A 23,009-nucleotide genomic window follows, 5' to 3' on the forward strand; every position below is an offset into this window, starting at 1 on the left:
AATGACACAGGAAGATTCTTCAGGTGCTGTAAGAACTATTTTTATTTGAAGCCTAAAAATATTCTCTACTGAGTTTCAAGAATGAAGGAAACAATTTGACTTCTATACTGCTTGTCTATGAAGTACTGAAACACTTTTTTTTAAAGGGGGAGGTGTCTTATTCATTGCTTTGGGCATCTTTGCTCTGACTGAAAAATAATGTTGGCACAAACCACTGAGTATCAGTCCCCAGGATAAGGTCACGTCTATTTAAAAACTGGGCCCTAATAACCTAAATATGTAGACGATGCACAGGACATATGAAGCCACTGCATATATTTCTTTCAGTGGTGTCATTCTCTGATTTCGGGCTATTGAGCCACAGTAGTGTTGACCTTTGCCCTGTCAAGCTGAGAGCCTTGCCTTTGAGACATTTCAACACTTTGCAGCAGCTTCCCCCCAAAGAAATGCAAGAGATTATAGAATTTTGCTCACTACACTTGGGTTGGCTTCATATAATTCCCCTTCCCCTTATTTCACCCTCTCCCAAGTGATTTTGTGTTGTGTGTTTAGCAACATCCCAAGATGACAGACACTGTTGAGTTTTGTCACCCCTTGTCCAAGAGACAACCATCTTGGTGCATATAATTTCCTGCATTTTTTTCAATGCCCCCAGCTTTGCTTTGAATAATTTCAGACCAGTTTGGGCTATGTGAACATACAGTTCCTGGGTAACCATAGGTAAGGATTTTGCAATGTATTTCTTTCTCTGTCTAAACAGCAGCTGATAGCCTGTAGGTTGAATTTTGATCACCCTATTTTTGTGCGCAAAAAAATAGACACTTTGAACAAGCAATAGCTTCTCTACTCCTACATCTACTATCAAGATATCTATGAGATCCAGTTCCTAAATCCCATCTCAGAGCCACTACCAGACTGTTTCTATCCTGTGGATAAGAATTCAGTTGCAGATCTGCAAATTCACTTTGCGAAATGAAAGTGGATTTAGCCTTCTTGCACAGCAAATCCACTTGCCCCCCAAAATTGGACATTTTCAGTAAGGAAAATGACTGGAAAGTATGAGAAAACAATATTTTGATACAAAGTTGTACAGACCCCCCACAAACAAATCAGGATGAGTGTGCAACAAACAGCCAACATTGTACAACCTCCCCGCAAACTTTGTGAAGAGAAATCGGGATGAATGCTCAGTAGGTCACCTGGAAGCAAGTTTTGTCCTACTGAGCACTCTACTGCCCTTCTAGCACATGCTAGAAATCTGAAATGACGAAGAAATTGTGGGGACCATAGATCTTTGTTTATAGTCAGATTCATTACTGAACTCTATATGAAGTCAAGTTATGGTAGGCTCATAGGTCTCTGTTTCTCTATGTGCATGAGTTCTTTCCTTGGGGGCAAGCTGGCTTCAAGGGTCAGGTGGTGCTGCAAGTGATGAAAGAGAAGTTTTCTCTCCATGGAAGAGCCCAGCCTCTGCCTCCATTCATGCCTTGCTTGTCTCCTTGGAGACAACCAGGGTGTGAAGGGGCAGATGGGCCTGTGAGAGTGAAAGAAGGAGTGCCCTCTCTCCTAGTGCAGGCTGGTGACTCTGAAAAGAATTGAGCCATACCCCATGGCCATGCAGCCGCTCCCCCCACAAGCAATGGGTAAAAGCAATGTTTCTCTCATTTCTAATTTCTCCAGTCTTAAATTCATTGTTGTTGTTGCTTTGAAGAATGAAGTCCTCATGAAAATTCATAAGCATTTCACTATAAATATCTCCTAATATACACATTTTTAATACAATTTCCCCTTATGAAAACATTTTTCCTGTAATGTAATACAATTTTTAATGCTATTTTCACTAATATGTGCATGTTTATTTACAAAGCTGGTGCATCATGGTCCTTGATCCAATTTATGGGGCTGTGAGGTTAGACAACATTATGTGTTCCCTTCTTCTTCTGTGACTTTGAACAGCCAGGTATCTTGAAAGGAATTCTTGGTGTTACTGTCATTCAAGACATATCCTACAAAAAGTTACATGATCTACCTTAAAGCCCGTAATCCAGATCCAAAGGGACAACCTAAACCTGAAAGCTGAGGAGAAAATGATGTGCACATTTCATCAAACCTTTAAGCACTTTCAAGCTCTGTTGCTTTCAAAAGGAGAGATTAACTCTCCCATTGAAATCAACGCAGCTTAGCAGAAGTTTCTCCATGCATTTGAACTTTTTGATGGCTGCAACAGCAAGTAGTTATTTCCATATGTGAAACACCCATCACAAATCAAACACCATCTCACACCATGTCAAGCCCAATGATTTTCAAGTGAGGCAGCTCACCACAATCAGTGGTAAGTCACTGTGTGATGCATTATTGAGTGGTGGGCATTCATACATGCATGTGTCAGGAATGTGGCTGCATAGTGACGAAGTGATATGCAGTCAATGAGCAATTTGCACAGGGGTTCCATTCTTGGACCCCATGTGTGTTAGTGGAGAACGTATAAGCACACCCCACCCCATTCTGCTCTGCTCCTGTTCCGCCCTTTCAGTGACGTGTTTTCTGACATTTTCAGTCATTTCTGGGTTTGGTGTTGTGCACACATGTGCTTTCATGCATCTTTTGGATACATCTTAAGCAGCCGTTGCCAGTATTGTGAACTTCCTCTAGAGCTTGGTCCCAATAATAGGTATACATCGAAACTTGAAACCACAGAGGAGTTATAGCGTATCAACCTTCATAGTGCTTTGCAGCATGTCATCTGTCTGGGGTAACTAAATTTTTCCTGTTGTCTGCACCATTATCACGTTAAAGGTGTTTGTTTTGTTTGTCACTGTGGAAGAAAGAGCAGGGTTGGTGCTGAAAAGAAAATGCTAGTGCTGTATGACTGAACGTGTGGCAGTTATCAACAGGCCCACATTGTCCTGGATACTATTTGATGCTGTGGATTTCAATCCTGAACAGTTTCTGCATTGTTTCAAAACCAGTTCCCATTCAAAATGTAATCTAAAAAATCCAAAATGCTGAACTATGGTAAAATTGCTCCTCAGCCATTTATGGAGTGCCTCTTATACCCATGACAGAGATGTGTCTGCCTGTTGAAATAGTAGAATATCAAGTCTTTCCAATAACACAGTGAAGCAATAAAACAATAACACGTTGCTCTTAATTTACAGTCTTACCTTGTATTGTGTGCTATGATGATTGCCACTATGATGTGCAAGAGTTTTGTCTTTAGTGATCAATGGGAACCTGGAGGTTCCTTCTCCAGGCAATAAAAAGAAGTTATTCTACATTTTCTGGTCTTTATTCCCTCAACTCTGGAAGTTCACAGGTCCTTTTCGGGCATTTATTTATTTATTTATTTATTTATTTATTTATTTATAAAATCATTTATAAACTTCAATATGTCTGCATACATATACCCTGAATATGTAAGAAACCATTCTTTTGTGTTGCATCCAAACCAATAGGCACTTGACCATCTGAGATGGCATCACATCATCCATTCCTCCATCACAAAAGAGGAGTCATGCCACGGCCAGATTGTTGGATGAGAACCTGAGAACATGAGAACCTTAAGTTTAAATCTGCCCAGCACCATCATTGTGCAGTGCTTGAATAAAGCTCCCCTTTAGCAAAAATAAAGTGCAGTATCTGATGGGAATGATAGCAATTGTAGATGAATGGCTGAAACTGGATTCCCTCTGAAACAAAGTTGTGTGCTTCATAGACACCTCCTGCTCCCCTCCTGTTCAGCTATAGATTCCTTCGTCTATCTCTTCCTTATGCTATTATCTATAGTGTCATCTGTGTGCCAGGTGCTGGACAAAACACTGAAGTCTGGCCGAGAGGACTTGGCAGCATTTGAATTATGTAATATGTATAAAAGGTGTGATCAGAACTTAGAACTTATCTTAAACATTCCTATCACAGTGATACACCAAACAATGTAAGGAAGGATTCAGATATCATACAAAATTTATAAGTTCTGCCACCTTTCACGAGCAAGGTGTGTGTGTGTGTGTGTGTGTGTGTGTGTGTGTGTGTGTGTGTAGGAGATGGGTTTTCCATTCCCAAGACCCACCACTGTTCAGCCTTCCAAATTTTCCCCTCCCGATGACACTGATATTCTATTTTGGGGAGTGTGTTCGGTGAATGAGAGGGCCTTGGATCCAAGACCTGCCCTCTCCAGCATTCTTGAACACCCTGTTTCTGGCCTTGCTCCTTTCAGAGTTACTACTGGTAAACTCTGACAGCAGCAGAACCTGGTCCCACACCCAGAAAGCCTCTGCCTGCAGAGAGGGAGGTCTACACCACCCAACAACTTCTCAGCCACCCTTGCAGGGAACAGAAGTTCAGTCCCTTATCCCATATAAATAATTAGATACCTTTCCATTCCTTTTCTTTTTAAAGAAAGCCAATGAATTCCAAAGTACAAATACTTTTCCTTTACTTTTGGCAATAGGGATATTTAATTAAATATATACTTTTATGTTTTCTTTAAAAAAAATACAAGTGGGTGCATTGGTTCATGGGGTTGGGGGAATCTAAAAGTCAACAATATGGTGATATGCACAGTAGGAGAAATGTAAATGTCTCCACGTACTGAGCAAGCTTCAAAGTACCCCAGCACTCTTGTTAAACAACAAGCAGAAAAAGAGAGGAGGAAAGAAAAAAGATGGTCTTGGGTATCTATCATCTATCTATCTATCTATCTATCTATCTATCTATCTATCTATCTATCTATCCATTTGTCCACATTCTGTTTTTTGTTTTGCTTTACATCCAGCCTGAAGAAGCATTCTGTGGAACTTCAAAGCTTGCTCTCTGTTGTGTGACATTTCAGTTGGTCTTAATTAAAAGGATTATCCTGCTCTTGATTTTGGATTTAACCTGGATTGTCTCTTGTTTTCGGGGCCTCTTCAGATTGTGAAGTGGTGTGAATGTTTTAAGCAATATTCATATACCTGAATATTCATTGTGAGAGGTGAGGCTGCAGGGAACCAGGCAGAGGGCCTTTTCGGTAGTCACTCTTGCCTGTGGAACACCCTCCCAGCAGATGTCAAACAGATAAGCTGCTATGTGATTTTTGAAAGACATCTGAAGGCAGCCCTGTACAGGGAATTTCTTAGTGTTTGATGCTATATTATGTTTTTACTGTTTTTTGTTGGGAGCCGCCCAGGGTGGTTGGGGCAACCAAGACAGATGGGTAGAATAATAATAATAATAATAATAATAATAATAATAATAATAATACATGTTCCATTCCCTTAATTTATCACCTCTGTAAAAGTCATGTTTTATTCTGTATTTGAACGCAATGAACACCTTTCCTCTATTCCCACCCCCTCCGCAATGAAAACACAGCCCTCCATGTACAGATCAGAAGGCAAGTGCCCAAACTACGACGAACCCAGAAAGCAGACCGTCGTGGAGTTTCACAAGTGATTTACCGCCCTAGAGAAACAAGGAGGAAGGTCAGCAAGTCAGCCTGTCCCCTTTCCGAGAGCGGCCACTTTAGGGCCCAGGGAGCGCTTCTTGGCCGCGCTGCGGTCGCCAGGCAAAGGGGCAAGGTTGCTCTCAAGCTCTTCCCGGGCGATGCTCTCGCAGAGCTGAGCTGGTGAGCTGGCACAGCGGAGTTTGCGAAGGCCAAGTGAGGATCTGTTCAGACGGGGCACCAGGGAACGCGAGCTGCTGCCAGACGAGCGAGCACGCCTAGGCTTCCCCCGGGGAAGGGAAGGAACCGTTATTTTATCTTCCAGCCACCCGGACCCAGCTGCCCTACTGGCAAAGCCTGACGAGTTTTATCTGGTTCCCCCCCTCCCCAAATCGTAGGAGAATCCCGCTTGTTCCCCCGGAGCCCGCGCGCCTGTTTCCTGTGCAGTTTGTTTGGATACGTCCCGGGTAAGTGAAGTCCCGCTGGCGCTGGGAGACGGAAAAGCCGCCCGAGTTTGGGAAGTGGGGCTGCTCCACTTTGGAGAGAGCGGAGCGGAGGGTCCGCGAGGAAGGCGCAGCAGAGGTGGAGGGAGGAGGGGGGCAGAGGAAAGGTCAGCGCTCTGCGAGAAACGAAACGACAACAGCAGCCTGCCTCTCGCCTTCCACCCCAGCTGGGCGAAGGCTTTCGGGCAGAGCAATGTTTTCAGAGCACGTTGGAAAGTTAGGCTGGCTGGACAGCGTGGAGCGAGCGCTGCCGGCTCCAATGTCGACGAGATGGTGCTGCCGCCGCTAGCGGCGGACTTTCCCTTGCAGTGCAAGCGGGACTTCCTCTGCTGCTTCCTCCTAGAGCCTCGCCGCTCCTCCGATCTGCTATCCCGTTGAGCCGGAGGGCTCGGATCGGAGCCCATCCGGACACACACCTCGCGTTTATCTTCCGGTCGATTCCCTGCTTTAGCCTCATCTGTCTTTATTGACCTCAATGGGCAAACGAAGACGCCACGCTTCCTAAGCATTAAAGCAGCTCCCCCACCCCAGCTCCGTCCCCTCGCCCTCCTGGCTCCACATCCATCCCATCCCAGCCAGCCAGCCCACCGACCCACCGGTTTAAAAAAGAAGTGTTGCCGCTGGGGACCTCCGGGCGCCCTCCTTCCTTCCTTCCTTCCTTCCTTCCTTCCTCCCTTTCCTTTCCTTTCCTTTCCTCCCTCCCTCCCTCCCTCTTAACTTCTCAATCCACGCGCGCCTGGGGAGCTGCCGGGGTCGCCTCTGGCCGAGACCACTTCGCTGGCCCAGACGACTCCAACCACGATCTTGCGCGTCCTCTCCTCCTCGCCCCCACCCGCCCCTGTCCAAAATCTTCTGGGGACACAGACAGACCTGATCAGGAGGGGGACCGGCATCTGCGGGGCGGTGTTCTCCGCCTCTCTGCCGCGCGATCGCTTTGCTCGTGAATAATAATAATAGTAATAATAATAAGGATTGTCACCAAGGCTTGTTCCGTGGCATATACCAAGTCCTTCGACTCCCCATATCCACTAACCAAGACGTGCCCCCCCCCCCACTATTGCGCGCGCGCTCTCCCTACCCCCCCCCCCGTGGTAAAAAACTAAAATTAGCAAAATGTCAGGCATGGCAAGATTGATTCAGCCAAGATGCAATTATCATTTAAAAAGTGCTTGATTGAGGTGCCTGATGTTGGGTGATTTATTCTGCATACCATATACATAATTAAAGTAGGGTAGTGGAGTAATTTATCAATCTCGTTGAGACTAGAGAGGGGCGAGAGAGAAAGAGAGAGCGAGAGCGCTTTGCCATTGCCTCTTCCTCCCCTTCTAGACTCCTAGCTGGTCTCTCGCCTCACTCTCGCTGTGTTTGTTTTATTAAAACGCTTTCGGGATGTGATCCCGCCCCCTTTTTTCAAGAGTGAAACTGATTATTTCTCCAGCTCGGCAGGAGAGAGTCATTCGTTTGGGATTGTGGGAGAGAGAGGGGAGAAGAAGAGGAGGAGGAGGAGGAAGAAGAAGAAGGGAGGAGGAGGAGGGAGGACACAAGCAAGAGAAGCTTCGCCGGGCGTGTAGTTGTGAAGCTTCCTTTCCCTGCCTCTCTCTCTCTCTCTCTCCTCCATCCGTGATGTTACAAAGCCTGTGAGCTGTTCTTTTCCCCCACTCGCCTCCTGTCACTTCCTTCCTAGACGCTCTCAGGACGATTCCTGCTTACTTTTAATCCGGCCAGCAGCACGGGCACTTTCGCCTCCTGAAGCCTCAGATACACACGCACATACGCCGCCACCATCGCCAGAGAGCTGCTGGCTGCTCATTGGATTGCTTTGCAAGGTTGTGTGTGTGCGCGCGTGTGCGTTGCGCGCGCGCGTATGTGCGGTTAAAGGAGGCTGCATGTTGAACCAGGTGGTGAACATCTTACAAGGCTGGAAGAACTAACGGCTCCCCCCACCCCTGCTTCCTTCTCCTCCTCCTCCTCCCCACCACTCTCCTCGGTCTCTTGTCTCTTCTTCTCCCTCCGTTGCTCCCAAGAAGGGGGAAATATCTCAAGGACTAGCCTGATCATCCAGCCCTTTGCAATGTAAGTACACGTGCGATTTCATCCCGAAGTAGCATAGACTTGCTCCTTCAGCCTCTCGTGGAGGCATTGCAATGTTTTGTATGGCAGGAGGCTTAGCATGTACTGGGAACGTGAGTGGCGCAGACATAGCGTAATCGGGTGGCTTTAAAGTAACTTTGCACTCAAACCCAACATAGTTAAAAGTTGCAGAGAAATTGTGTCTCTTCTCCCCCCCCCCCTCCCTTCCCCATCCTCCATCAGCTGCATGAGTATTTAAACTTTCATGAAGTTAGTTCACGTCATTGGTGTGTTTTGATATTGTGAAGTGCACTCAGGTTTGTTTGTCTGACCTTGGAGTACTTGCCCTGCGAGTTATCAAACAGTGCAGTGAAGAAATAAGCTGGCATAAGTGCAAATGGCCTTTTCAACTCGGCTGTGTGCAGCACGTCACTTTTGTTTTAATGCCTCGGTTTTCGACACAGCATCCCTCCCAGAGCATCTTTTTCATTTGCACACTTTGCTTTGAGATGGGGGAATCTGGGAGATCCGAATGGGGAAAGCTCTCTCTCTCTCTCTCTCTCTCTCTCTCTCTCTCTCTCTCTCTCTCTCTCTCTCTCTCTCTCCAGCCTTTCCAACTTTAGCTGTAAGTTAAGCAAAGCTAGATTGCTCCCTGGCAAGCTGTCTAACTTCATTATTTATCTTATTTTCACCCGGTTTTAGTTTTGTGTGGAGGAGGAATGGAAATCTATAGAAGATAGTGTTTCATTATTTGAAAATAGTTATATTTTGGAGTAGCTCTATAGACTTGATTCGGGAGATCATGTGAGAATAGTGTTACTTTAATAATGCTGTTTGTCTGAATTGTAGAACTTGTTGTTTTCATATTTACGTAGCTGGCCAAGCTTGTAGTGTCTCATCTTTAGAGTAACCAAGATAGGTCTTTTAAAATTAAATGCTTATGGTACACACCTCATACCTGCTACTGTTTTAAAGTGATTAAGCGGAAGAAGGGCATTCAGCCAATATTTCAGTGGTGGTCTATAGATTCCTAGCTCAAGACAAAATGCTTTTTAGTAGCGTATATAAAATGAAACATGAAGGCCATTGTCTTAAATATATATCAGTACCTTACATTTGCTTTACTAGAGGATATAAAAGTGTCCAGTTGGCCAATTACATTAGACAGATATGTGAAGCCTGGTTTTTTCCCCCTTTCCCGGTGGCACTTAGCAGTGGCATTGTCGTTATAGGGTATACATATTTATATGTAATATAATAATGCCAAACCCTAAGGCATAATAGAGGCAGGGCATAGGAATATAATCACCTGTGAACCAAGACCTATTTTTTGCAGAATAATTTCAGGATGCTACTTCAGTCCCAAATAAGGTTCAAGGAATCTTTTATCATAATGTGTTACTTATGTTTTAAGGAAGTTATAGTCAATAAAATGAGCATCTTTTGAAGCATTTATATGTCCCCCCTATGCTTCAGTGCACATTGTATCTATTCTTAATATTATACAAGATTACTCAGTGCCACTGGAAGCACTGGAATATATTTCACTAGCTAAAATTCTCAAGATTTGGAAAGCATTGCCTGCAATCTAGCAAAACATATGTATATGAATTGTTATTGCATGTTATGATATTAGTTCCGGGGGGGGCAGTTCTATGATTTGATCCTGCACATCTTTCTATGAGTTAGATTTCACAAAACTGCTTGGGTGACAATAGACAACTCATAGGAATGAGTAAAATGAAGCTGATAAACAGAAAGAAATCTCTTTTTGACAGGTTCCAGATATGACATAAATGATTAGATAGCCATTTTATCCTTGCTGATAACTGAACTGCATATAGTTGGGATATATGAGTTTCGCTTTTCTCTAAAGTGTGCTAAATTATAAACACTGCACCTATAGCGAGGTTGTCTCTGAAATGTGTACCTGGGATTGCATTACAAATATCATTGTACAGAATGCAATTGAAGTTACTTGTTTGGGTTGCCTGTTCTGGAATCCTTAATGTGTGTAATAATGACAATGGTGTACCTACATGGTAAGGATGTTTACTTGGAAAAGAAGTTGTAGGCAAATAACTCGCTTGTTGATAAATTCTTATGATAATAGGGCAGATGGATGACTTTTCATAAACCATCATGTAAGCAGGTACCTGTCTTAATATACCTAAACTATATACATTTATATACCTAAAGCATATATTCAAATATGTAAAAATATTTTTGTCTTGTGATTTAAAAATATTAAGTAACTCTTAGGAGGACAGAAATATTCCTACCAGTTCTGAACTGAAAACTAATTAAGTTCTATATTTTCCATTTATTACGTGGATAAAAATGGGCAACACCGCACTCCAAAACGCATTTACTGAGTTGTAAGTTCTGTTGAAATCTATGGAACTTGCTTCTAAAGGAAAGTTATTTGCCAGTGTTGTTGTATTTAATAGAATTTGTTCACAATTATTTTGCTTTTAAAATGTCTTATTTCTAAGAAGTAAATTTTTCAGAAGTTTGACACACTAATCAAGGGCATACTATCTCTACAAGACAAGCAGCCTTTTAAATGTTTTCAGCAAGTCATGATTTCATGTCAGATGCCAGAGAGAATGATCACTTTAATAACTTTCAGACTTTAACCTGTTGGACATAGACCAACTTCTTAGCTATGTAGCCTAACCAAAATTAGAATAACATGGATCTGAGTGGTTTTAAACTCTCTGATTATTTCTATATAAGGTTCACAAAGTTCTATTCATGGAAATAAAAATAGTATCTTCATCATTTCTACACATCATGTTGTATTTTGTGTAATGTGGGTTCTTTCCCCATGTTAAATTCAAGTTTTATGTAAATGTACGTTCCTGGCTACTCGGCAAGTTAAATGTTATAAATGAAATTCAGAAAAAGTATACATCTTGCTAAAAAGTTTGTTAACTAACTGAAGTGTAGCAAGTTGTGGCTTTAAATGACTGATGGCATAGGTCTGCCGCATTTATGTTTGTAAAGTACAACGTATATACTTTAGAACTACCGGTAGTTGACGCAGACTGCAGAAGTTGCAAGTGAAATCTGCAGATATTCAGGCACATCTCCTTGCTTTTTGAATATAGTAATTGGTTTGCTGCTCTGAACAGATTTAAGTTAATCTCCTGAGAGCTGACGGTCAATATGTTACATGCGGACAGGTGATTAAATCCCAGTATCTTCAGTTCTGTACCTTAATCTCAACTGTCGCATTGACTGCAGTGCAGTAGAGCTTGGCTGTTCGCTGGGATTTGTCATCTTTAGGAAATCAGAGCAGCTTATAGAGACAATTCACAAAACCAACAGTGACAACAAAGTCTTATGTGCCTTACAAAAGGAGGATTAGGCAGTTCAGATGTCAACTTGATTGGACAGAAATAAAAGCTGATTGCTGCTGCGTGGCAAGGCACACTTCATTTTCAATTGGTTATTTATTACATAAGGGCTACTATAGCATGATTGCTTAGTCATTGTTAAGTGCAATTGGAAGCATGGGGAAATCATTTTTTTTAAAAAAAATGGAGGGGGGATTGCAATGTGATCATTCAAAAATTGCAGCTTAATGGTATTCTAATGCTTTGAGAGCTCAGTGGCTGTGCAATTACTATAGAACCTTAAAGTTTTATGTAAATGCACTACCTGGTTATATGAACCTTCTTCCCAAGTAATCGTTCAGAAAGTCAAAGACTACACCTATTTCTTCCTGTACCTCTATAGCAAAATGCAACGTAAAGGCACAGCGGATCCTCTAACCAGTTTATTTTGGAGGATTTCTGTTGGAATCATGGAGATTGCTATTGAATAAATTCAGGATGGCAGCTATTTGCCTCAGTTTATAATTTATTTATTTTTTATGTGTGCAAGGCTTTTAAATTCTCTTCCTCCCAGAAGCTTTTGGCTAACTTTTAGAATGGAATACTCAGTTGTGTTTTTTGTATTTGCATCTCTGGAGGGTTAACTAATATTTTTTGAATTAAACTTTGGAAGCACTGAACGTTCTAGCTGACTAATTGTCTAGTTTCTCCCCTTTTATTAAAACCTGATAAAACCCAATGGATACCCCTCAGTGTCTTACGCGGTGTGACCCCAATGAGTTAGCCATAAATATAAACATTCCATTCCATTGCCTTTGGCAGAGGTAAAGGTGATCTATAAAATTAATACTGATATGCTTACTTTTTTTTACTGGTGCTTTGTATTTTTAGAATTTAAAATAATATAATTAAAATGGGTAACACTCATTTAGCTATAGATTTCCCCCTGTTTGTCATATAGGAAATTTCATTTCCTATGCGTTTCTCTCTTGCCCTCATCCTGCCCGCCCCCACCTTTTCATTCCACATGACCTTATTTGTAGGATTCATTGCTTGGTTAAGGTGCAGTCCATGTTAATAAGCAGATTTGGACTGTGATCCTGAGCACACTTACTCGGAAGTAAGTTCCACTGAAATCAGTGGGGCTTAAAATAAATGCTTATAGAGATGAAGAGCCAGTCACTAGAGACTCACCCAAAGCTATGTCCCCAAGCATGTTTACTTGGAAATAAAGCTCTTCTAAAACTAGTGGGATTTGTTTTTAGATGATGTGTTAGGACTAGGGTGCCAGTCAACTTAAATCAAAGCACTCTGGTTTAAGTAGATTGTGGACTGGAGTGTATAAGCATTGAAAACGAACAGTGGCAAGATTGCCGTCTTACTTTGAGGCTGCGAAAATATATAAACAGTGTAATAGAGCGTTTAACCTACCCCGAGCATTTCATAGCACTATAAAGTAGAAGTTTAAGTGGCAAGAAACTGTTTTAAGGCATGTTGTTATACTTCATGAAGCATTATTAATAATAAAGTATAATAATAGAATGTGTAGATGCTGCTGGGAATTAAATGTATTCTTTCATCTTACTCTCAAGTGTCAAGAATAGAGTGGAAGCTCACAACTGCTCTGGTTTATGTTTGTGTTACATGTTTTTATAAAATCTGGATATGTCTGTGTTTGTAAGCAGCATTTTCAGCGTACAGATTATGATTTCAATCTGTAAATATCTCTGGTAGTGATTATTTTCAGTGGGGGCTGAGCCACCAAACAAAAATCTCTTAGTTTTCCCATGTTTTGTGTGGTCGCATTGGATTCTGAAAAACTTAATGAAGTGAATATCATCTAGCAGTAGAGGGGTGTATTAGGAAGGGAGAAACTTGCTTATCAGAATTTAGCAACTTTTTCTTATTGTTATAACAAAAAGTTGCGAGATGGTCTTTTATGGGTCACCAGCTGTGTTTTTGTTGTTGTTGTGTGTATGTAATCGTGAAAGTCTGTTTAGGTGGCTTTAAACCATTTTTCACAAACCTCAACTTTTGGAGAAAGTATTGGGATATGAACATCCTCAGCAATGAAATGTATTTTCTTTCTGACACAAGACCATATGTCATAAGGTGCCATAAATGTGGTTTATGGCCTAGACTGCAAATACAGAGGTGATAAGACACTTAGCCTCATTCTGTCTAGAATTTACACTATAGACTAAAAGCATCTGAAAGAAACTGGTCCCTTCCCCACTACAACCCACAGCTGAAGATGTGTGTTAATATACACTCAATTTCATATAACGATTAATTAAAACAATTTTCTGGGTGTGTAGTTCTTGCTGACATGCTGAAATTTGTTGTTATTATTTTTTTATCAAGTGTGGCAAATCTTTAGGCTAAAATGCTGCCACACAATTAGCTGTATTTCAAATGTCTGTGCAGTAGAAAAAGAACAATTCTGGAATCTGCCACTTATTCATGTCATTTGTGATGGGACTATGGCTCATTTGTCACCTTACAGATTCTTGCTATCAAGTTAAGTGGTTTTAACAAAGGCATCTAATGAATTAGGCTCTTGATGTGAGCTCTTGGGCTACTATTTATCAGTTGCTCAGGTGCCACAGGATACTTTGGCTGCAATCCTGCACATAGTTAGGCTGTTTAAATTTCTCTGGAGCCAGTGGAATTTAAATAGATTGATTGTGCACAGGATTGCACCTGGAAATGTCTTTTCTTCAGGGGAGGGGGTATACTGCAAGCTGTACTGAATGTATAAGAATGAATGAAACAAAACATCCCGGTAGACAACAGATTAGTAAGTGTACATGCATATTCACATGAGTGTGTACTCCAGAACACTCCAGAAAGGTGCTATAGAACTGAGTAGGTTTGAGGGGGGGGGGAATGTTACACTCTTTTTGGCTCACCTGTCATTCCAGCAGGAAATAGCGTAGCATATGATAAACTGTGTTGAAGCATTCCCTAGTAAGGCATTTGTGGCAATTCCCAAATGGTTAGTTAAATATGTACATGCTGGAAATGTCAAAATACATGAGAGGTTTTCACCCTTTAGCCAGGAAAGCAAACAAGCAAAACAGATTGCAAACTTTCCCATGAAAAGACAAGCTTTTCTTTTTCCTGGAAAACAGTAGGCAACTTTTAAAGCTTGCGTACATTGCATTAAAGAAGGACCTGGATTTTATTGGGCAATCCTGTTAAGTAAGTGTGCCTAGAAGATCTTGTAAACTATTGTGGCAAGGAGTGGGGCGGGTGGGAGTCCTTAAAGACAAATGTATAATTTCTTTCTAAACGAGATCATAGTAGCAGCTTTGCAACTAAGAGTAAAGTAAGTGTGCTGGATTGGAATAATTAAATGCACTACTGCTGCAGTTAAGAGATTTAGTTATTTCTACCGTTCTCCATCTCTCACATCCATAAGTCTTGACCTTCTCCCCCAGTTCCTACAGGTTCCCCCTGTCCATAAAGCTATCATAGCAATTCAGGACATCAGTGCTGAATGAATGAGAACATCTTGGTATGCCAGAATGATTTAAGCCAGTGCCCATGTTCTGTCACATCACTGTCAAGGAGGGATTTCAAGGATGGGAGTAAAGAACAGGAAATGGAAGGGACTGCATAGGCCACAGGCTGGACGCCACTGTATCACAGTGTCACAACAGAGTCAGCTGTCAGAGGCTGGGAACTAGGAGCTGAGCCAAGGAGTAGCTCGGAGAGACCATAGTGGGAATCGGAGCTGAAGAATGCACAGGAATACACCAGAGCAAGGAAGATCTTGTTCAGGAAGTCAAAACAGGAAGCCTTCATAGTATTTCATGTCCTGGAGGACCCAACAGCCAACATGGATCTAAGGAACAAGTCTGGGACCTGAGAACACTTTGTTGCCAGGAAGGTGCCTGGTTGGGTAGCAGACGACACAGGGCAGCCATGCAGAAATGAAGGTTTCCAGTGCTATTCCTGGCAGGTCCTGACAAACAGCAATAATAATTGCCTAATGAAAAAGAGCTAAAAAGTTTTCTCGTAGGCAACAGAGCCATGTGTGGTGCTGCCTTGGTACTCTGGTGACATTCTGGGTATGTCAGACTTACACCGTTTACTGATGTTAGCAAGTTCTGTCTATAGCAATTCCCGGATTATAGCTGATAAATTAAGACCACTGTAGAGCTCTGAGCTCTGGAACTTATTCTTAAAAATTCTTTGTGGTGGAGATGTTACAAAAGAATTGACGCTACCTTTAGAATAAACAGTTGTTTTGGCAGACCCAGCTATGTGGGCATGCCAGAATATAAAGAGTAAACTATATGTTACATGCTCACTCACTTTGCTATGCCCCAGTGCTTATTTTGACAACAACAACAAAAAATTACTTTGGGAGGGGGAAATTTACAGCAAGCAAAACAATGAAGTTCAAAGTGTGATTAAACTAACACTTGAAGCAAACCTTTTAGAGAAAATGACATTTGGACAGTGGTTTGAAATGGAGAAAAATGTGATCAGGGAATGAGTTAAATGTGTGCTCCCTCCTCTGCAGTTAAAAAAGATAACAAAAAGAAAAGATAGTTATATGTGAAATGTTGCTTTATTTCTCAGTGGGGCAGAGAGGGGCTAATATTACCAGTGTTTAATGTTGATTGCTGACAGCATTCACTTGACCCTATTATTTGCAATATGATTGAAGTCAATGCTAAATTTATATGCTGGCCTAGGAATCTATCTAATATATGTTTTAATTTTTTATCTTTTAGCACTTTAAGCCAGAGATGTAGAGTGAGATAAACTCAGTTAAAGACAGTGGCTGAGTCTGTAAACGTAGCAGGATGAGTGACGCTTGCGGTATGCAACTATTGCCTGGGTTAAACTGCAGTATTTGCTTTTAAATATTCAATCAATGCCTGTTTAAAGAGGAAAGACTTTGTACAAAGGGCTGAGAGGACTAATTGCTTAGAGACAACTTCTATAGAAGCAAAGTTAGCAGATCAAACAATCCTGAGGAAATGTTGCCTTTTAACAGTGAAATGATGTAGCTATTGTGAATGTTTTCTTAATTTTAATTGTCTGAAAATATAAACTATCAGTGCAGTTAAAGACAATGCAACTGCAATAACTGCTTCAGTTTTGATGAAAAGCAGATTTTTGTTCCGGATAGTGAAATGGACAAAGTTGTTCCTGCACAATTTGTGACAGCAAGAGAACTTCCTGATTTAAAAAGGAAGCCCAATGTGGTCTAAACAGTCACATCAGAGCAAGGATTTGGGTGGTCCTGTTTCTCCTTTGGTTTTGCTACCCTAAACCACATTTTAGGAGGCCAAGTCTTTGTGTCCATGTTAACACTGTGGACTCCCAGAATGACAACGTTTTTGCTTCTGGTGGTGGAGAACCTCCGGAGCCAAACAGTGGGTTTAATTCTGAAGCCCTAAGCACAATTTACTATGAAGTAAGTCCCATTGAACTTGTGGTTGTTACTTCGGGCTAAAACATGCTTGGAATCCCACTGTGGATATGTTACTTTGTTTGGCTAGATAATGCCAAGAAGATCGGGGATGATGATTTCCAAAATAAATTCTTCATCTCTTTGATTTTATTGCTCCAATTCCATATTCCTTTCTCATTACCTATTGTACAGAGAAATTTGCAGGTGGGTTGTAGCTAATAAAATAATTTTTCAACAAAATACTGTCCTTTTATAAAGGAGACACCCGTGCATTTGGTTTTAAGGGGTTAGGCAAGCTAGACCAGTGAGGAGGGAGAGCCAGATGAATCTGGTTTAGCAGTTTCCCTTAACCATTTCAGGGGTTTCCCCCCCTCAAAAATTGCTTCAAAAGTCATGGGCAGAAGATTAAATTTAATTAATAAATAAACAGGATAATGTTATCACTAATATTTTTTAAGTGTTTGTTTTGATTGAAAGGTATTTTGTAGCAGTTTTTGGTCACATTGTACATGCTTGTCTGGAAAAAAAGAACTGACACACATTACTTGCAGCAATTTTGCTGTCCACGGCAAAAGAAGTTGTCAACCCCAGTTTACAGTGTTCAAAATGTGAACTGGAATGTTCATAGGAGCCTTAGACGTTCTGTACATCACACAGCTTAAAATGCAGTCTAGAATATGCATCCTTGCCACTACCGTAGCATGTATATATAGAGTGTATATATATATATATATATATATATATATATATATATATATATATATATATATATGGAGGGAGAAAGGTTGTTTTTTGCTGCTCCAGAGAAGCAGACACGGAGCAATGGATCCAAACTACAAGAAAGAAGATTCCACCTAAACATTAGGAAGAACTTCCTGACAGTAAGAGCTGTTCGACAGTGGAATTTGCTGCCAAGGAGTGTGGTGGAGTCTCCTTCTTTGGAGGTCTTTAAGCAGAGGCTTGACAACCATATGTCAGGAGTGCTCTGATGGTGTTTTCTGCTTGGCAGGGGGTTGGACTCGATGGCCCTTGTGGTCTATTCCAACTCTATGATTCTATGATTCTATGATTCTATGTAGCTATTGAACTTAACCAAAAATACATTTATGTATAAATTCACATCACAGTAATATGATCGTTAATGTTAATGAGGTACGGTAACCTGATAGACTCATTAACTACCAAAGAGAATGAAACAGTATTTCATTAAAACTGCTTAAAGTGTAAACATTTTGTTTAAAAAGAATTTTGTAACCTAGTGATATCAGATCATGGATACTGTGATTAAATTTAAAAGCATGGCTGTGCCGACAGTGGAAGATAATTTAATATTGTATTTTAAAGGGAAAGCACTAATTAGTCGCTGGAAACCCGACATTTTTAAAGAAGTGATTGAATGTGCAACGACTAAAGTACTTTAACATATATGTGGAATTGATGCCATGAGGCCATCAACTTAGTGGGATCAGTCCAGCAGGAAAATTTTTCTTAGTAATTGTTCCCAATGAACAATTACTTTATTTGTCAATTATTTCTCAACAACAGAAATTTGAACTATTTTGAAGCAAATTTTCAATTTTGATTCTGTCTTTTGAGTTTTGCTGAATGCAAGAAACGTTTGCCAAACTTCTTTAAACTGTACCTTTCATTATTTTGAATGGCTGACCTGTATGCTTTATGGGCTGCAGATTTCGCATAGCTTTTTTGTTTCAGAAGAGTCCCATGCCACCCTAAAGTGGTCTGCTACAGAACTTATTGCTGCATGAAGTTGGGGGGCTTTTTAGTTAGCCTTCAGCACTGAAAAATAAATTTGCTCTCTGATTGCAAGCTAAGATATTTATATGATGTCTCACCTAGTATATTTAAATGGTGATTTTGCAATGGTATATTACGATGGAGGGCTTGCTGACTTTGACCGCAAGTTATGTTTTTCTTTGTTTTTGTAATTACCTTAAATAGATATTCAAAATACCGTATATGTGAAATGTGTCACAAGAGGCTATTGGATGAGAATGACAGAAGATCATTTTTCTTGAGTGATTGGGGCAAAAATGAGAGTCTGGGGATAGAACAGGACAGTCAAATGGCACAATATGAGGTGGGGAGGATTGTGGTACCACTATAATAATGCTGAAGGGACACGGGTGGCGCTGTGGGTTAAACCACAGAGCCTAGGACTTAACAATCAGAGGTCGGCGGTTCAAATCCCCGCAATGGGGTGAGCTCCCGTTGCTCGGTCCCAGCTTCTGTCAACCTAGCAGTTTGAAAGCACGTCAAAGTGCAAGTAGAAGGTAAACAGCGGGAAGGTAAACAGTGTTTCTGTGTGCTACTCTGGTTCGCCAGAAGCGGCTTAGTCATGCTGTCCACATGACCCGGAGGCTGTACACTGGCTCCCTTGGCCAATAAAATGAGATGAGCTCTGCAACCCCAGAGTTGGCCCGACTGGACCTAATGGTCAGGAGTCCCTTTACCTTTACCTATAATAATGCTGACTCAAACTAGCCAGTAGTTGCATTTTGAAGTATTGCCACGATCAAAATAGCTTATCAGCTGCCCTTCCCTTCTCAGCTGTGAGGACAACTTGTGCAATTATGTGATTATACAAGCTCAGAACCCACCCCCTACTCACTAACATCCACACCAGAAAGCCCATTAATATGGGCCTCTTGCAGTGGAAATACTTATATTTGTGCTTTCCCACAGTATGGAGGTTTAGGTCACTATCAAAATATGCTGCATTGCTTTGGTTCCTAATGAAATAACCCAATGGAACAATTGTGTAGTGAGATCTATCGAAGGAATCAACTGAATGATTTTTTGTTTAGGATGGAGCTAACAAGCATAAGGCCTGGAGGGCCTTCACAGGCTCATGAATACAACCCATAGCACTCCTAAGACAATCTATACAAAGCAGCCCAGTGGGTGCTAGTGTATACCTCTGCTTCAGCCTCATCCAGATTGAATCTGATTGGAACACAGTCATAGAAAAAGGAGTGTGTGCTTTACTAAAGTCAGAATTTGCAATGAATAGTGAAGGATGTAGAAGGCTGACAGTGCATGGGTGCTTATGTTGGCAGGATTGGTGAGGGACACAGGTTTGTGAGGATTTGCAAGGGAAAGTGCTAACCTTGTGAAAGAGCTGAGAAGGTGAAGAATGGGAAGCTTTGGTGTTGCTTAGACCAAGATGAGTGAGAACTGGTGGCCTGAGTTTGCAATAGTTGTAGCAGTGAATGGGTTTGGGGCAAGCAAGATATGGAAGGTGTGAAACTTTGGGACTTGGTTTTAATGGGCGTTCTTAAGAGTCATCCCTGGTCCTACTGCTGTGAAAAAAATTATAGCTGAGATCTCTGGGCACATGCTGTGTGAGGCTTTAAACCCTGCAACCCATTTCAGATTGCTGCCTGTAATTTAGGGAAATCGCTGTAATAGAATAGCCAGTCTACTGCAGTACCATAATACTTGGGGAAAGGGCTGTAACTCCGTGTTAGATCATCTGCTCTGTATCCAGATGGTCCCAGCTTCAGTCCCCAGCATCTCCTGCTAAGGCTGTGAAAGACTCCTTGTCTGAAAGTTGAAAGAGCTGCTGGCAGTCAGTGTCAATCAACTAAGTTATATTCAGAGTACATCCATGGAAATTAACGAACATTCCTAAGTTATCTCTATTAATTTCAATGGGTCTACTCTGAATAAAACTTAGTTGAAAACTGCCTAATATAAGGTTGCTTTTTCATGTTCCTATGTACACATACAGTGGTGAGCAGTTCATGTAGTGGGGAGTAAATGGTAGTAAATGTCCCGTTTCTGGAACTGTTAATATTTACTGTGCTGACTGAATGGCTGTGAATCTGCATTTGATTTTATTATGTTGCCTGAAAGAAGAATACCAACAAACTGGGCTAGAACATCCAAGCACATATTTATTCCCGCCAGGCATTTATCTAAAAGTAATTTCAACTTGAAAACAGTTGGTTTGCAACTGAAAATTATTATTTTTTATTTTTATTTTAAGGCGGTACAATATTTACACATATACATGCATCTGATAAAAACAACAACTTGTAGCGTGAAGATGAGCTGAAGGCCAGATTTATCACTGGTCTACTTTTGTCTTAAGTGGAGATTGGCAATACAATACTACATGTTTTTATGTGGAGGCTTGTCTCACTGCCCTCACTGGGGCTCACATGGGATGGCAGCCTGCGTCGTACTGCTAAACCTCTGAAACATGCAGCGTTCCCCCTTGCAGCCATTCCCGTCAGAATGCTGCTGCAACAAGGAATTCACTGAAATGCAACATTGTGCTTACTAATTCTTATTTTCTCTGCTACTGTACCTTTGTGGACTCTAGCTCAGAGTTGCAAGTGTATCTGTTTGTGGCTCCCAGTGGCCGGGCATTCCAAGCAGATGTAAGAAGTTAGCAAATCCTCATCCTGCTGCTGCTTTCGTTATCTATCTGTCACTCTCTCATATTCTGAAGCCGGAGCATAAGGAGATGCAGTGACGGTGAGATAAAGCAGGGCTTTTTCCTGGCTGCAAAACCAGAAGTGTCTATAACTTTATCTCTTAGAGTTGTTAGGTATAGAATGTCATGAGATGCAGGAATTTGGGAGTATCAGATACTGTAAATGTAGGATGCAGCATGACATGTTGCAAGTCTCTCTCTTTTTCCCTGTTTGTTTATTTGTTTACAAATACACAAATGAAGATGTTAAGAATTAAACTGGATGTGGAAAATACAGATCATAGCAGCAGACAAAGAAGAGGAATCTTTTGTACTTGTGTAAAAAAACCCAGGTGGTTTCCAGAGAAGGTTTTGGCCAGGACGCACTATGCTAATTTTTCTCAGATGGATATTTCGTCATGTGCCTTAAGCAGTGTGCTAGAGTTGTGCATTGGTGGGAGGATTCGGGAATGATTTCATTACAGAATGGGAGAGGGGGAGTACCTCCTTTTTGTCTACTGATTTCAACTATATTGGAACAATAAACACAATTAGTGTAGCAGCAGAGTAAATTTGTAGCATCATGAAAGTGTCCTACTTCAGCAAGTGCTCAGGATTCCCACTTCTGTCCATGAGCAGAATACTTATTTGGTGTAGGACTTTAGCTGTTGTAGTCTGTGGGCTGAATTTGTTCCTTAACTGTGAATGGAAGTTGAACTCTGCACTTCAAACCCTTGCAGAGAGTTTATCCTGCATGCAACATACCTCGGTCTAGAACATGGCCCTTGGAGGTATAGGATAAGCTTCAAGTAAATTTCCATGGGTTGAAAGGCAGAAATATTAGCGCTGCTACTCAGACATCCCAACAAGAGGGGGGGAAATGTGAAAAACAAACAAGCATGAATTATTAGGAATGGCTGCCAGCTGACTGACCTGCCACTTGTGACATGGTTGTGAAATGCCTTGCATAGAGCAAAAGCACGGGTGTTTAACCTCAGGCCCAATGGCTGAGTTCAGCTCTCCTAATCTGGGCCCCAGAGACCACACCCTTCCCTGGCCCCATGCCACACCCTCCTGCAGTACTTTTATGTCTTTGAACTGGAATAATGCCTCTTGCTTGCCTGGATGGAAAGATGTGCATGCAGAGATGGGGGGGGGGAGAGAGAGAGAGATAGAGGGAGAGAGAGTTTGCAAGGGTAGACTGTACCCTACTTTTAAAAGATAAGAGACACATCCATTGTCCCACCAACCTCTGGAAATGTGGCCCCATAGTTAACCAGAGGGATAATCAGGCATAAGAGGGGCACTTAGATGAATGCTCATGAGCTTCATGGGTAAAGCCCTGAATAATATGTCTGGTGACCATTGTTTTTTCTCCTTGGGTACATTTCAGCAAGTAGAACATTAAAGGGGGGGGCAGTATTCAGTTTAGACCACTTCTAGTACTATAGCTCAGGGGTAGGAAGATGTGGGCTCTCTAGATGTTGTTGAACCTCAGCTCCCAGCAGCACCAACAAGTGGCAGGGATGATAGAAGTTGTAGTCTGGCAACATCTGGAGGGCTGAAGTTTCCCCATACCTATTACAGCAGTACCTTGGGTTACAGATGCTTCAGGTTACAGACACTTCAGGTTACAGACTCCGCTAACCGAGAAATAGTACCCCGGGTTAAGAACTTTGCTTCAGGATGAGAACAGAAATCACGTGGTGGTGGCGCAGTGGCAGTGGGAGGCCCCATTAGCTAAAGTGGTGCTTCAGGTTAAGAACAGTTTCAGGTTAAGAACGGACCTCCAGAACAA

At 41.7% G+C, this 23,009-nt stretch overlaps 1 protein-coding gene and 1 long non-coding RNA gene across 14 annotated transcripts in view; one reads left to right on the forward strand and one right to left on the reverse strand.

The window, feature by feature from the left end:
- Positions 1 to 6,885, reverse strand: part of LOC308597587 — an 80,207-nt gene extending 73,322 nt beyond the window's left edge. For both annotated transcript variants that reach the window (XR_014013060.1, XR_014013061.1), the window contains exon 1: positions 6,796 to 6,885. This is a non-coding gene — a long non-coding RNA (uncharacterized lncRNA). The remainder of the gene's footprint in view (positions 1 to 6,795) is intronic.
- MEF2C (myocyte enhancer factor 2C) overlaps positions 1 to 23,009 on the forward strand; it is a 176,167-nt gene that overhangs the window by 14,050 nt on the left and 139,108 nt on the right. For 2 of the 12 annotated variants that reach the window (XM_081213431.1, XM_081213432.1), the window contains exon 1: positions 7,424 to 7,998. The exons of 9 other annotated variants lie outside the window; for them this stretch is intronic. The gene's annotated coding sequence lies outside the window, so the exon portion shown is untranslated. Of the gene's footprint in view, positions 1 to 5,578; positions 5,890 to 7,423; positions 7,999 to 23,009 lie in introns of those variants that run through there. One more of the 12 variants, XM_081213434.1, reaches the window with a different exon arrangement.

Source organism: Podarcis bocagei (genome assembly GCF_964188305.1).
Source record: "Podarcis bocagei genome assembly, chromosome: 11".
NCBI lineage: Eukaryota > Metazoa > Chordata > Lepidosauria > Squamata > Lacertidae > Podarcis > Podarcis bocagei.